The sequence below is a fragment of the Pelmatolapia mariae genome, linkage group LG10_11 (genome assembly GCF_036321145.2).
Source record: "Pelmatolapia mariae isolate MD_Pm_ZW linkage group LG10_11, Pm_UMD_F_2, whole genome shotgun sequence".
NCBI lineage: Eukaryota > Metazoa > Chordata > Actinopteri > Cichliformes > Cichlidae > Pelmatolapia > Pelmatolapia mariae.
This window is the reverse complement of record NC_086236.1, coordinates 37,959,989-37,974,384: the sequence shown is the minus strand read 5'-3', so window position 1 is coordinate 37,974,384 and position 14,396 is coordinate 37,959,989. Positions and strand designations below refer to the sequence as shown.

Here is a 14,396-nt window from a genome sequence, read left to right as displayed (position 1 = left end):
CATCAGGAGTTGATGGTCTTCCTGCGGAATTTTACCAGAAATTCTGGTCGCTGATAGGAGAGGACATTTATGAGGTTTTTACGTACTGTATGACCACTGGGATCTTGCCAACAAGTTGCACGAGGGCAGTTTTGACTTTACTGCCAAAAAAAGGGGACCTGGGTTTACTCAAAAATTGGAGGCCTGTTTCTTTGCTTTGTGCGGACTACAAGATTCTTGCAAAATGTCTTTCTAACAGGTTGAAGACCTGTATTGACATGATTGTTGATGTGGATCAAGCATACTGTGTCCCTGAGAGAACTATTATGGACAACTTGTTTTTAATTCGAGACATTATTGATCTGGCCAAGCTCTAGGACTTGGATGTGGGGTTTTTATCTCTGGATCAAGAAAAGGCCTTTGATAGAGTTGATCACCACTATTTGTTTAAAACTTTAGAAGCTTTTGGGTTTGGGAACATTTTCATTTCTTGGATCAAATTGTTGTATTCAAACGCTGCTGTCATGTTAAAGGTAGGGGGAGGGTTAAGTCGGCCTGTTCCAGCTCAGAGAGGCATCAGGCAGGGATGCCCTCTTTCTGGTATGTTGTATACACTGGCCATTGAACCCCTTTTACACCATCTTAGACAGGGACTCTCAGTTTTTACCTTTGATGAAGCAGGAAGTCCAGTAAAATTGTCTGCTTATGCTGATGATGTTACGGTTTTTATAACCAGTCAATGTGATATTAAAACACTCAGAAAGACGCTGGACTTGTATGAGCGAGCATCCTCCGGAAAGGTTAACTGGTCAAAGTGTGAAGGTTTCATTTTGGGAGGGTGGGTTGATAAAGAGGAGCCAGTGTTACCGTCAGAATTACAGTGGAACAGGGAGGGACTGAAGTGTTTGGGGGTGTTTTTGGGAACTGATGCTTTTCAGGGGAAGAACTGGGAGGGTGTTGTTGAGAAAATTGCTGCCCGGTTGTCTCGATGGACTTGGGTCCTGCCACAGTTGTCTTACAGGGGAAGGACTTTGGTTGTTAACAACCTGGCCGCTTCTGTACTCTGGCACCGTGCCACTGTTGTTGAACCTCCAGCCTCTCTTCTCAAGGAGATACAAAAAAGACTGGTTAATTTCTTTTGGGGAGGGTTTCACTGGATCAGGTCTGCTGTGCTGTCTCTACCTGTGTCAGAGGGGGGTCAGGGTTTGATTGACCTTCGCAGCCGTATCACAGCGTTCCGTCTTCAGACAGCACAGCATTATCTTTATCAAGGACAACAACCGCCCTGGTTTAAGACTGCATCTACGCTGCTTCGCAGAATAAAGGACCTTACATATGACAAGCACCTGTTTCTCATAGACCTGACTGGCATGGATCTTTCGCAGACCTCTGTTTTTTACCAGTCTGTTTTGACTGCTTGGAAGACTGTTTTTAAAGTACAGAGAGACTGTTCTCAATTTTATGGTGATGTTTTTGAGGAGCCTCTTTTTTACAATCCCTTGGTGCCAAGTAGGATGCTCAGCACTGCTAGTGTGCAGAGGTTCCTCGTAAATGCTGGTCTTACCAAGCTGGCGGGCCTGAGGACGGCAGGGCAGTGGAAAACGGCTGCCAAGTTGGCTCAGGAGACTGGGATCAGGTCTCTGCGCTTTCTGGAGAAGCTGGTGGAAGAAGTCATGGGTGTTCTTCCTGGACTCGTGAGGGCTGCACTGGGGACTCGCTCTGCGGGTGGTCAACCAAGTTCAGCTGACTTTCCTTCGTTGTCTGTTTGTGCCGCAGTTGGGGAGCAGGATGAGGAGGGAGGCTCTCTTCTTTCCTTTCGGACACCTGTTCTGGGTGACCTGTCAAGGATTTCGAAGAAGGCTATATACGAGGTGGCTGTAAAGGTGCTGAACAGGGGATTGTTGGCTGGTGTTCTGGAGTCGAAGTGGTCAGGTGTGTTGGCTCCGGGGTCATCTCCGAGGGGCAGCTGGAGGTCCCTGTACAAACCTCCCATAGAGAAGCACAGTGCGGATCTCCAGTGGAGAATAGTGCATGGGGCCGTGGCTACGAACAGACACGTGGCACATATGGATCCACGAACTGGGACGCACTGTCTTTTCTGTCTGACTGAGGAAACACTGCAGCACCTGTGGCTTGGCTGTTCCAGGCTAGCTGGCCTTTTTTCATTGCTGCAGCAGTGGCTTGCTGGCCTTGGGAGTGTTTTGGAAGAGGGTCTCTTTATCCTGGGTCCGAGGTACTCTGCAGTGCAGCGTAGGAGGGTTTGCTTGATTAATTTTTTGATGGGTCAGGCGAAGATGAGTATATGGCTCACAAGGAGGAACAAGATGAAGGGAACAGGATCTGTTAATTTAGAACTTATGTTTAAAGGGTTGGTAGGTGCACGTTTGAAAGTAGAGTTTGTTTATTACAAGATGGTGTCCAACATTGAGGAGTTTGTCTCTATTTGGGGCATTGATGGAGTTTTGTGTAAAATAACTGATGATGATTTGGTTTTGAATTTTTGAAGAAAGCCGAATGGAGTGTTTTCTGGTTTTGTTTTCTTTTTTGTGTTTATTGTATTTGAGTGGGGTTGATGGTGGGAGGGGAGGGTTGTTCATATGTTGATTTGGCATTCATTTTCAATTATGGTTGTGTGTTGAAGTATTGATGTAATAAAGGTGTGTTATAGGTCTCTCTCGCTCTCTTTTCCTCTCTCTCTCCCTCTCTGTTCCTCTCCCTCTCTGTTCCTCTCTCTCTCTCTCTCTCTGTTCCTCTCTCTCTCCCTCTCTGTTCCTCTCTCTCCCTCTCTGCTCCTCTCTCTCCCTCTCTGCTCCTCTCTCTCTCCCTCTCTGTTCCTCTCTCTCTCCCTCTCTGTTCCTCTCTCTCTCCCTCTCTGTTCCTCTCTCTCCCTCTCTGTTCCTCTCTGTTCCTCTCTCTCTCTTTGTGCTGACAATCAAGCCAAACACCAACATCAAATATACAGTTGAATCCAGATATTTACATACTCTTCAGATAAAAACACAAACACTTTTTTAATTGTAACATCAAATCAGACTAAATGTTTATTTTTTTAGATTGATAAATATAAAAAACATATTTGTTAAATTTAAGAGTAAAGAGAGAAATTGTCTGTATTTCTTAATTGTAAATGGCACCAAATTGTATTCAAAATTGAGCCACACTTATGGAGATCCACAATTCTGTTCCTGGTGTTTTGGTTGATATCTCTTGATTTTCCCATGTCACTGAAACAGGCTCTGTGTTTTGCCTTATATGCATCCACAGGTGTGCCACCAATTTACTCACATGGACTCCACTAACCAATCAGAAGCTTCTTCAGCTCAGAATGGAACAATAAACTTAGTGTATATGTACTCCTAAATTTGATGAAAGTGATAAAAATAGACAGCTCTCTCTCTCTCTTTATTCTGACATTTAACTAATTCAAAAGATATTTCAATATTTATTTATCTGAAACAAAAAAATTTAGTCTAAATTGATGTTTAACAGTAAAATAAAAATGTTTTTGTTTTTTCCCCAACAGTGTATGTAAATATCTGGTTTCAACTGTATATATATATATTGCTGTGTATCGAAATTCCTCTTGTTTTGCATAGAAATATATTGAACAACATACAAAGCATAATATACAAAATAACATTTACCTGAGTTTTTTCTTTGAAAGAAGCCACTTATGTCCATTGTTGTGTTCATCAGTACATAACTGAAACCGATTGAAGGTGCTTTATTTAGCCGTGGAGGGTAACAACTGAAAATATTCAATTCAATTCATCCATCCATTTTTGTTTTTATGGGCCGATGGATTTTCTTTTTTCTTTTTTTTTAGGAAGGGTATATATAATGAAAGGTGTTGGATTGGCCAATTGGTCATGATCGACTCTGGGCTTGACCAATTACAGCCGAGGAGGCCGGATGTACCCTCCCCCTTGTTTAGCAATCTTATAGACGAACTAAAGAAAATGGAGAACAAAAAAAGGAAAAGAGGTGTTTATGAAAATCACTAAATCTGTCATTTATTAATTTTAATATTAATTAATAATCATGTCTCACCTCTAGTGTTCTTGGTCTTAATTTAAGGTTTCTACCATGTGTTGTAGATAGTTCAGGAGGTTAACTCGACCAAGCAGTCTTTTTGTTTCCGCTATGTACTGTTTAAAATCCAGAATAGGGAGGATGGTGTAGGTTTAAGTTTATTAGATTGATACATATATACCAACAAGGCAGTGTACATCAAAGCAGTTGTTTTCATGCAAAGGCTTTATGGTTTTTCCTATAGCGATTGACAGATCACGTGACTTTCGCGCATTGCATGTCGGGAACTCGTGGCAAAACAATCCAGGTACCGCATCAAATGCAAGCATTTGCAGCACCGCAAAACGTTCATTCTCCGGTTCCAATACCTTCTTGGTTTTTCTTTGCCGCACAAAAAAGGAATGTACAAAACGAAGGAGAATAATGCCGGACCATACAAAGACAGACTCGACGAAAAGGCAAAGAAAAGATACGAGGAAAAAATCAAAGGAGTGAAAGGGTCAGACCCTTACGAGCACACAGAGTGGACAAAAGATGTTAGCGTGCTGCCCAACTTTCACCACGCTCAGATTTATAATTATACGGTTCTTGGAGTGAGTGCATACACTCATGAAGTTTTTAGTAACTTCAGGTCACTGCAACAAGCCCAGGTACAGTTTACCGACGGATGGGTACAGGATCTTGAAATGCACCGTGTAGAACGAAAGACCATCGTACGAACAAAGGTAAGTTTACCAGTCTCACAAATCGTCGTCATAAATACACATTCGTTAACCGTTTATTAATATAACCTTTGAGCTCAACGGTAATTAATTAGTAGTGGAAATAATTTCTGGTACACATTACAGAAATGTAGCAGTGACAATAATATTGTATGTTGTAATCGCACTGGACAATTAGTGATACAAAACAACTGTTTTATCCTGTGAATAAAAGTACATGTTTTTGTCAATGTACCATGGTAATAACAGAAGCGAAACGCAATATTGTGTCAGGACAATTCACTATTTATGCACAATAAACAAAGGAGCATAGCACGACCATTTCTGTTCAGAGCCAGACTTGCTTGTAACCTATATCACAAATTATGTTAAGAAAAATGACGTATTAACTACTACAAAACACTGACCTTTGTGGGAATGCTTGGAGCAGACTAACATGTGAGCTGGAGTGTTCTGAGACATTATATTTGGTATATCCAGACCATCCATCGGCTCTTACTTCGGAAACATGGCTTAAAAAATTTCTCTTCAACGACGTAATCCGATAAAAAAAACCCGATCTCTTTACCCGTCGGCTTCCCGTGGCTGTCATGCGACCGGCTATTGCAGTTAATAATACAACAGCTTCTTGACATTTTTTGGGTTTCTTTTTATCGCTGTGTAACTGAGTTCAATTGAAAGCCTGTGTGCGCTAGTACCTCTTGCCACGAGTTCCCAGAATCCTTTGCGGTTTTACCCCTGAATGACGTCACATTTTCAATCTCTATCCTGGTGGGCTGGTCTCTAGTCAAAATGCCCGGGCCGATTTTTTGTCCCAGTCCAGCCCTGCTTAAAAGTAGAGATAGTGTCTGTCTCCTGAATCCAAACTGGAAGCTGGTTCCACAGAAGAGGGGCCTGAAAACTGAAGGCTCTGCCTCCCATTCAACTTTGAAATACTCTAGGAACAACAAGTAAGCCTGCAATGTGAGAGCGAAGTGCTCTAATAGGGTGATATGGTACTACAAGGTCATTAAGATAAAATGGGGCCTGATTATTTAAGACCTTGTATGTGAGGAGCAGGATTTTGAATTCTGGATTTAACAGGAAGCCAATGAAGGGAAGCCAAAACAGGAGAAATATGCTCTCTCTTTCTAGTCCCTGTCAGGACTCTTGCTGCAGCATTTTGGATTAACTGAAGGCTTTTCAGGGAGTTTTTAGGACTTCCTGATAATAATGAATTACAGTAGTCCAGCCTGGAAGTAATAAATGCATGAGCCATAGGGTGGGCTATTTATATAGATACACTGTAATAAAATGGGAATGGTTGGTGATATTAAAGTCCTGTTTGTGGCACATTAGTATATGTGAGGGGGCAAACTCCTCAAGATGGGTGGTGACCATGGTGGCCATTTAGAAGTCGGCCATCTTGGATACAACTTTTGTTTTTTCAATAGGAGGAGGGCCATGTGACACATCAAACTTATTGGTAATGTCACAAGAAAAACAATGGTGTGCTTGGTTTCAACGTAACTTTATTCTTTCACGAGTTATTTACAAGTTTCTGACCACTTATAAAATGTGTTCAATGTGCTGCCCATTGTGTTGGATTGTCAATGCAACCCTCTTCTCCCACTCTTCACACACTGATAGCAACACCGCAGGAGAAATGCCAGCACAGGCATCCAGTATCCGTAGTTTCAGGTGCTGCACATCTCGTATCTTCACACCATAGACAATTGCCTTCAGATGACCCCAAAGATAAAAGTCTAAGGGGGTCAGATCGGGAGACCTTGGGGGCCATTCAACTGGCCCACGACGACCAATCCACTTTCCAGGAAACTGTTCATCTAGGAATGCTCGGACCTGGCCCCCCTAATGTGGTGGTGCACCATCTTGCTGGAAAAACTCAGGGAACGTGCCAGCTTCAGTGCATAAAGAGGGAAACACATCATCATGTAGCAATTTCAAATATCCAGTGGCCTTGAGGTTTCCATTGATGAAGAATGGACCCACTATCGTTGTACCCCATATACCACACCAAACCATCACTTTTGTTGTTCCAACAGTCTTGGAGGGATCCATCCAATGTGGGTCAGTGTCAGACCAATAGCCATGGTTTTGCTTATTAACTTCACCATTCACATAAAAGTTTGCCTCATCACTGAACAAAATCTTCTGTCTGAACTGAGGGTCCTGTTCCAATTTTTGTTTTGCTCATTCTGCAAATTCTGTGCGCCGATCTGGGTCATCCTCGTTGAGATGCTGCAGTAGCTGGAGTTTGTAAGGGTGCCATTTGTGAGTAGCTAATATCCGCCGAAGGGATGTTCGACTAATGCCACTCTCCAGTGACATGCGGCGAGTGCTACGCTGTGGGCTCTTGCTGAATGAAGCTAGGACAGCCACTGATGTTTCTTCATTAGCGACAGTTTTCTTGCGTCCACATTTTGGCAAATCCAACACTGAACCAGTTTCACGAAACTTAGCAAGCAGTTTGCTAACTGTAGCATGGGAGATGGGTGGTCTCGTAGGGTGTCTTGCATTGAAATCTGCTGCAATGACCCGGTTACTGCGTTCACCAGATATCAACACAATTTCGATCCGCTCCTCACGTGTTAACCTCTTCGACATGTCAATGGCTGTGAACAAAGAGATACTTGTAAATAACTCATGAAAGAATAAAGTTACGTTGAAACCAAGCACACCATTGTTTTTCTTGTGACATTACCAATAAGTTTGATGTGTCACATGGCCCTCTTCCTATTGAAAAAACAAAAGTTGTATCCAAGATGGCCGACTTCTAAATGGCCACCATGGTCACCACCCATCTTGAGGAGTTTGCCCCCTCACATATACTAATGTGCCACAAACAGGACTTTAATATCACCAACCATTCCCATTTTATTACGGTGTATCTATATAAATGGCCCAGCCTGTAGTTTTTCAGCATCACTCTGAGACAGGATATTTCTAATTTTACAGATGTTGTGCAAATGGAAGAAAGCAGTCTTACATATTTGTTTAATATGTGCATTGAAGGACATGTCCTGGTCAAAAATGACTCCAAGGTTCCTCACAGCGTTACTGGAGGCCAAGGTAATACCATGATACTGCCTAAGGGAAGCATGTATAATGTAAACAGAATTGGTCCTAGCACTGAACCCTGTGGAACTCCATAATTGACCTTAGTGTGTGAAGAGGACTCTCCATTTACATGAACAAATTGGAGTCTATTAGATAGATATGATACAAAACACTGCAGCGCAGTACCTGTAATACCTACAGCGTGCTCTAATCGCTCTAATAGAATATTATGGTCAACAATATGGAATGCTACTGTCACGGTCAGCGATGGCAGACCGTGGAGTTGAGGAAAGTAGGGCCCAAACGCTAGACTCTTATAGTGAAGGACAGTGGATTTATTTATGGTGAGTGGACAAAAACAACAACTATGTATAAATCCAGCACTGTGGCTCCCATGGCGATTCTTCTGTGAATCCCATACCGTGCACGTGTCCATAAACAGTGAAAAAGTGATGACTCCAAAACCCAATTTCCCCTTGTGACGACGCGCCTCGCTCCCGACTCCTGGTGACACAAAACACACACAGCTCAGCAGGAAACCCACAGTAGCGATGTCGTTCACATAAACACTCATCAACGGAGGTACTTTAAAAGTTTGATATAGAATAATCCCGCGCTGACTGGAGCTCAGCCACCTTCTTAAATAGGACGCTCTTGATGAGGCCATCGGATGCAGCTGGTGAAGGCTAACGAGCGGCAGGTGCGGCAGCTTCCAGTGCGGGAACACTTCCGGGTCGCAGTCCCCCTCAGCGACCCAAAACATCCGGGAGCACACAGGGAGAAGGAGGACAAAAAAGGAGAGAAAAACACACATAATAACAATAATCACAGTCCACACTGCTCAAGGACCCTGGGTCCCTCAGACCCAGGTCCCTGACAGCTACACTGAGGTCTAGTAGGACAAGCACAGAGATGAGTCCACTGTCAGAGGCCATAAGAAGATCATTTGTAACCTTCACTAAAGCTGTTTCTGTGCTGTGATGAGCTCTGAAACCTGACTGAAACTCTTCAAATAAGCCATTCCTCTGCAGATGATCTGTTAGCTGTTTGACAACTACTCTTTCAAGGATGTTTGATATGAAAGGAAGGTTGGAGATTGGCCTATAATTAGCTAAGACAGCTGGGTCTAGAGATGCTTTTTAAGTAAAGGTTTAACTACAGCCAGCTTGAAGGCCTGTGGTACATAGCCGATTATTAGAGATAGGTTGATCATATTTAAGATTGAAGCATTAATTAATGGCAGGACTTCTTTGAGCAGTTTTGTAGGAATGGGGTCTAAAGACACGTTGATGGTTTGGAGGAAGTAATTATTGAAGTTAACTCAGAAAGATCAATTGGAGAAAAAGACTCTAAATGAATATCAATGGTGCTGAAAGTAGCTGTAGATAATATTACATCTGTGGGATGATTATTGGTAATTTTTTTGTCCAATGATTAAAATGTTATTTGTGAAGAAGTTCATGAAGTCATTACTAGTTAACGTTAAAGGGATGGTTGGCTCAACAGAGCTCTGACTGTTTGTCAGCCTGGCTACAGTGCTGAAGAGAAACCTGGGGTTGTTCTTATTTTCTTCCATCAGTGATGAATAGTAAGATGTTCTGGCTTTGCGGAGGGCTTTCCTATAAAGCAACAAACTATTTCTCCAGGCTAAATGATGATCTTCTAAATTTGTGACACGCCATTTCCTCTCCAGCTTACAAGTTATCTGCTTTAGGCTACGTGTTTGAGAATTATACCACGGAGTCAGGTACTTCTGATCTGAGGCCTTAGTTTTCACCGGAGCTACAGTATCCAGAGTCGTACGTAGTGAGGAGGTAAAATTATTAACAAGATGATCGACCTCTGTTGGAGTAGTGTTCAGGTAGCTGCTCTGCTCTGTGTTGGTACAGGGCATTGAAGATGATAACAGTGGGTGGATTATATTCTTAAACTTACCCATATGGAAAAGAAATAGTAAAAACTTATAAAAGACTTGCATCAGATGTGGCCTGCTTCATATAGTGAATCATATAAGGCTTATATGATTTACTCATGAAAGTGGCCACTTTCATATATTGTTTTAGTAAGTATCCAAAACATACAAGTTTCATTTATTAAATTTTTCAAGGGATCTTATATCTGTTTTCACTCTTGTATTGCTTTTCATGCAAGTTTCAGACAAGACAGATACAAACTTTATAAGATTTATATATATCTTTTCCATATGGGTAGTTACAGCACAGAAAGACATCTACTGTGATAAAGTCTACTCCCCACTGCTGTGTAATCAATTATTGTAAATCAGACAGAAACTCTGTGTAAGGCCCAGGTGGACGATAGATGGTAACAAGTAAGACTGGTTTCTGAGTTTCACAGCTGGGGTGGACAAGGCTAAGCATCAGGCTTTCAAATGAATTAAAAGTCTGTCTTGGTCTTTCGTTTCGTTTCGGCTGCACCAGCTACAGGGACCTGGCTAGCTACAGGTGAATGAAGGGTGCGAAGCCGAGTCTCCAATTCAGTAATCCTGGCCTCCAGAGCTGCAAATGTGTTACATGTGTTACAAGTATCATTACTGCTAAAGGAGGCCGAGGAGTAACTAAACATCTGACACAATGAGCAGGAAAGTGCAGGAGGGACAGGTGAAGAGGCCATGCTGCTAGCGAGTCGGCTACAACCTAAGCTAAGCTAGCGAAACAGTAAAGACTCAGTGAGTGAATACTTTGGCTATAAATAAGGTAGTGAGTACACAGAAAGTGTGCTTCGGATGAAGCACGTGAAGATTATGCTATGAAAAAAGAATGTATCTAAAACTTTTTAATTAAATTGCTAAGCAGATAAGCTACTCAAAAACACCACTGTGTTTGAGCAGGAACAGGAAGTGATACTCTACCACAGAGAGAGCGAACACCAAGTGACCTTGTTGCTCCAAACTTCTCCAAGGCTTTTAAGATTGGGGTTAGAGCAGGTCATCTATTAATTAGAAATTTGGAAGGTTGATCCCTGGCAGCTCAAGTTTTCATGCCAAATATCCTTAGGCAAGAAACTAACCACAAATTGCTCTCTGATACCTCCAGTGGAGTTTGAATGTTAGATAGAAAGCACTTAAGCATAGAACAAAGTGCTTGTGTGAATGTATGAATGAGGCATGTTGTATAAAGCGCTTTGAGTGCTCAGACAGAGGAAAAAAGCGCTATATAATAACGAGCCTTAGCGTAGTCTTTAGTATTTAGGGTAGTAGCTCATTCTTTATGAATAGAGGCACCATTACCTCAAAAACACTCATTGGTATAGAAATGCTTAATCATAGAATAACCTGTTAGCCCTGTAAAACCGCATCCACTTAAAGAGTGCCTAGTCCCAGACCACCAAAAAAAGAGAACAATATAGTACCCAAATAGTAAAAACTATGACTATTAAACATTAAGTCTAAGTTCTTGTCAGTACATGAATTAATAAATGATAGACAAACTGATTTCCTCTGCCTTATGGAAACCTGGTTAGAGCAGGATGATTATGTTAGTTTAAATTAATCGACACTCCTGTGATTAATTTAATTAGACAGAATTAGACTAACTTTGTTTTTCTCAAATTGTAAAAGAACCCACCACTCTAGATCTTGTTCTGACATATTTAACAGTATTCCCCAAAAACACATCATCCAACATGCGGTCAACATGAACCTACATGAAACTACAAGATTAGCATAGCAGTGAAGAAAATGACACAGCACTGATCAAACATCTGTTAACGACATCAACCAGTAGTCTGTGAGCACAAAGAAAATCTGCGCCTATTATCGGCACAGAGCTTGCAGCAATCACAAAGTTCAACTGGAAGTCACGGTAATGAAAACAAACGGTCACCAACTTTTCACCAAATGTTTTGATGGGGGAGCCATTAGCCGCTGCTAGTAGCTGCACACAGCCCTTAGCTAGCCTGTCAGAACCAGCCAAGGGCAGGAGGGGAGCCAGAGTCGACCAGAAAATGTCTCCCCGAGTGTGAGTCTTCTATGAAGAGCAGCCATTCCTGGTCACGTCTGCTACAGACCACTGGCGGGCTCATTTCCCTGGGTCTTAAATCTTCACTTTGGCGCCGAAACGCTGATGGTATAAACACAGCCCTTTTTCTCAGTGCCGTCGTGCCGTGATCCCAGCCACTGTCACTGAGCCAGAGGCCTCTGGGAGAATTAGTGTGGGTGCCAGCCCGCACAGAAGCGGACAGTTGTCGGAGATAACCATGTGTGAAGAGGAACTCTATGTCATCCATCCCCAGTAAGCACAGCGTGTTCTCCATGAGCTTGAAAGTGGTACCATCACCTAAGCCTGAGAGAGAGGACTTTCTTTTCTCTGTGTCGGAGTGGGAGTAGCGCCGCAGCAGCAGTGCCTTGAGAGCGGTGTATTTCCTTTGGGCAGGGGGATTCTGGAGGAGGGCCATTGGACAGCGGAGTCCAATGAGGCCAATGAGGCCACCACATTTTTCATGTCGTCAGATAAAATTCCATGAAGAGCAAACTGAGCTTCGACATGCACGAACCATGAAGGAGGGTCGTGAAGCCAAAAGTCCTATACTTTAACTACCAAAGCAAACACAGGTGCAGGCAGAGGTGGGAGTCTGGCAGCCACAGATGCTTCTGGGAAAGGGCCGGTTTCCTCTTCGGGCCTCAGCATGTTCGTCTCAGGGGTCACCAATGTGGAGGTACGTAAAGATGACACGAGACCTCATCACGTTTTACTCCAACTTTAATTTCAGCTTCACACAACTGAACTCACAAGGCAGCAAACACCTCCTACAACCCAAAAACATTACCCCTCCCTCTTCCCTTCTCGCTGGATGTGAGTGGAGTCCCCTGGTGGTCCACCACAAAGCAAACAAAAAAAATTCTCAGACGGAAGTTTTTGGGTCCTGTGACTTATGCAAGCACTACTACATAGTTCTTTCTGCAGTGGAGCTTGATCCAACTAAAAAATACAATATTTAACGTCCATGGCCACAAATTAGTTTGTGGCCAACAATATTTTACAAACTGCAATCAGACTGTGTTGCAGGTATTTTTGCATTTTCATGTAAAAGTGAACAATGGTAAGAACTGGTCCATGAACCTGAATTAAAGATTTTCACAAAGTACCTCTGAGACTGTGCATCATATCCAAATCTGTAAACTTTTGTCAGAAAGTAAAACTACAGGTGTTAACAGATGTGTGTGAGATTGTTAGGTTGTTAAAAGTATACTGAAATACACTTTTAACAACCTAACAATCTCTCTCTAAAACCTACAGAAGTGACTGTGTACAAATAAATGACACCAGAACAAAACTGTTTTTATATTGCAGAAATTCTTCAAGAGTTGAGTTGCTGAAAGTGTTTTGTCACAGTGTGAATTAAGTAAGTTGAGGAACTGGATTTTTCTTCTACACGGCTTGGAAGGCCCTGGTTTGAGCTGGTTTGATCATAACAGCAGTGACCCCAATATAATTCATGTTCCCTGGGCTGAACATTGGACGGGGGTTGGGTTTGGAGTGAGAGGTAGACATGGAAGTGGGTGCAAAAGATGTTCAGGGATCTTGGGAATCTTCTGATGGCATTCAGGTGGAGACTGTGGAAAAGCCTGGCAGTTCTCGTTAAGGGCAGCCACAGCAGGAACAAAGGCACGCTGACATTTAGGTCCCATGTTGTCCACCATGGACTGGGTGGAGGAGGTGCCCGAATGGGAACTGCCAGAGCGAGATGAGGAAAGGGAGTTGGGCTTCACTAGTTTGGCTTTGGGAGCTTCTGCATCCTCCCTGAAATGAGAACATAGCTGCATGATTTACTGGCAGGACGAAACTGAAATTAATCATGAAAGTTTAGCTTTAGTAAAGTAGAAAGTATACTTTTAGTAGAAAAGTACCAGTCAAAAGTTTTAAAACACCCCAATTTTTCCAGTTTTTTATTGAAAATTATGAAGTTTACTGTCACATTGCACTCTGTAATGAAGCATAGTACAAATAAGGAACTGGAGTCAAAAGAAAAAATCATGGAATCAATTTGTAGACCAAAATGTGTTCTAAACCAGCGGTCCCCAACCTTTTTTGCGCCACGGACCAGTTTATGTCCAACAACATTTTCACTGACCGGACTTTAAGGTGTCATGGATAAATTCAACAAAATAAAACCAGTACCGGTACCAAAATAAGAAGATTTATTCATAACACTCGGGAAAAGACCCAGGGAAACCAAGTTAATGATAAAAATGATTTAAAAAAAATAATGATAAAAACCGATAAAAATGCCTAAAACCATAAATTTCACACCCGAGCCTCAAATCGCCCAGTACCGAAAGACTCACGGACCAGTACCGCTGTTCTAAACTTTTGACTCATCAGAGTAACCTCCTTTGGCAGATATAACAGCTGAACACACTCGTGGCATTCTTTCTACAATAGAAATCCAATATCCTCCCATATCTGTAGCAGAAGTTCCCATAAATGTGGACCATGTAGGTTGCTTTGCTTTTACTCTTCTGTCCAGTTCATCTCAAACCAACTCGATGGGGTTTAAGTCTGCAGACTGTGCTGGACACTCCGTGTTTTCAAGCTCAGTTTTCAAGTTTTGGGTCATCATCTTGCTGTAGGATGAACTCCTGAC

At 42.4% G+C, this 14,396-nt stretch overlaps 1 pseudogene; it reads right to left on the bottom strand.

Annotated features, from left to right (window-relative positions):
- Positions 1 to 12,435: 12,435 nt before the first annotated feature.
- LOC134637767 (CXADR-like membrane protein) overlaps positions 12,436 to 14,396 on the bottom strand; it is a 110,440-nt pseudogene continuing 108,479 nt past the window's right edge.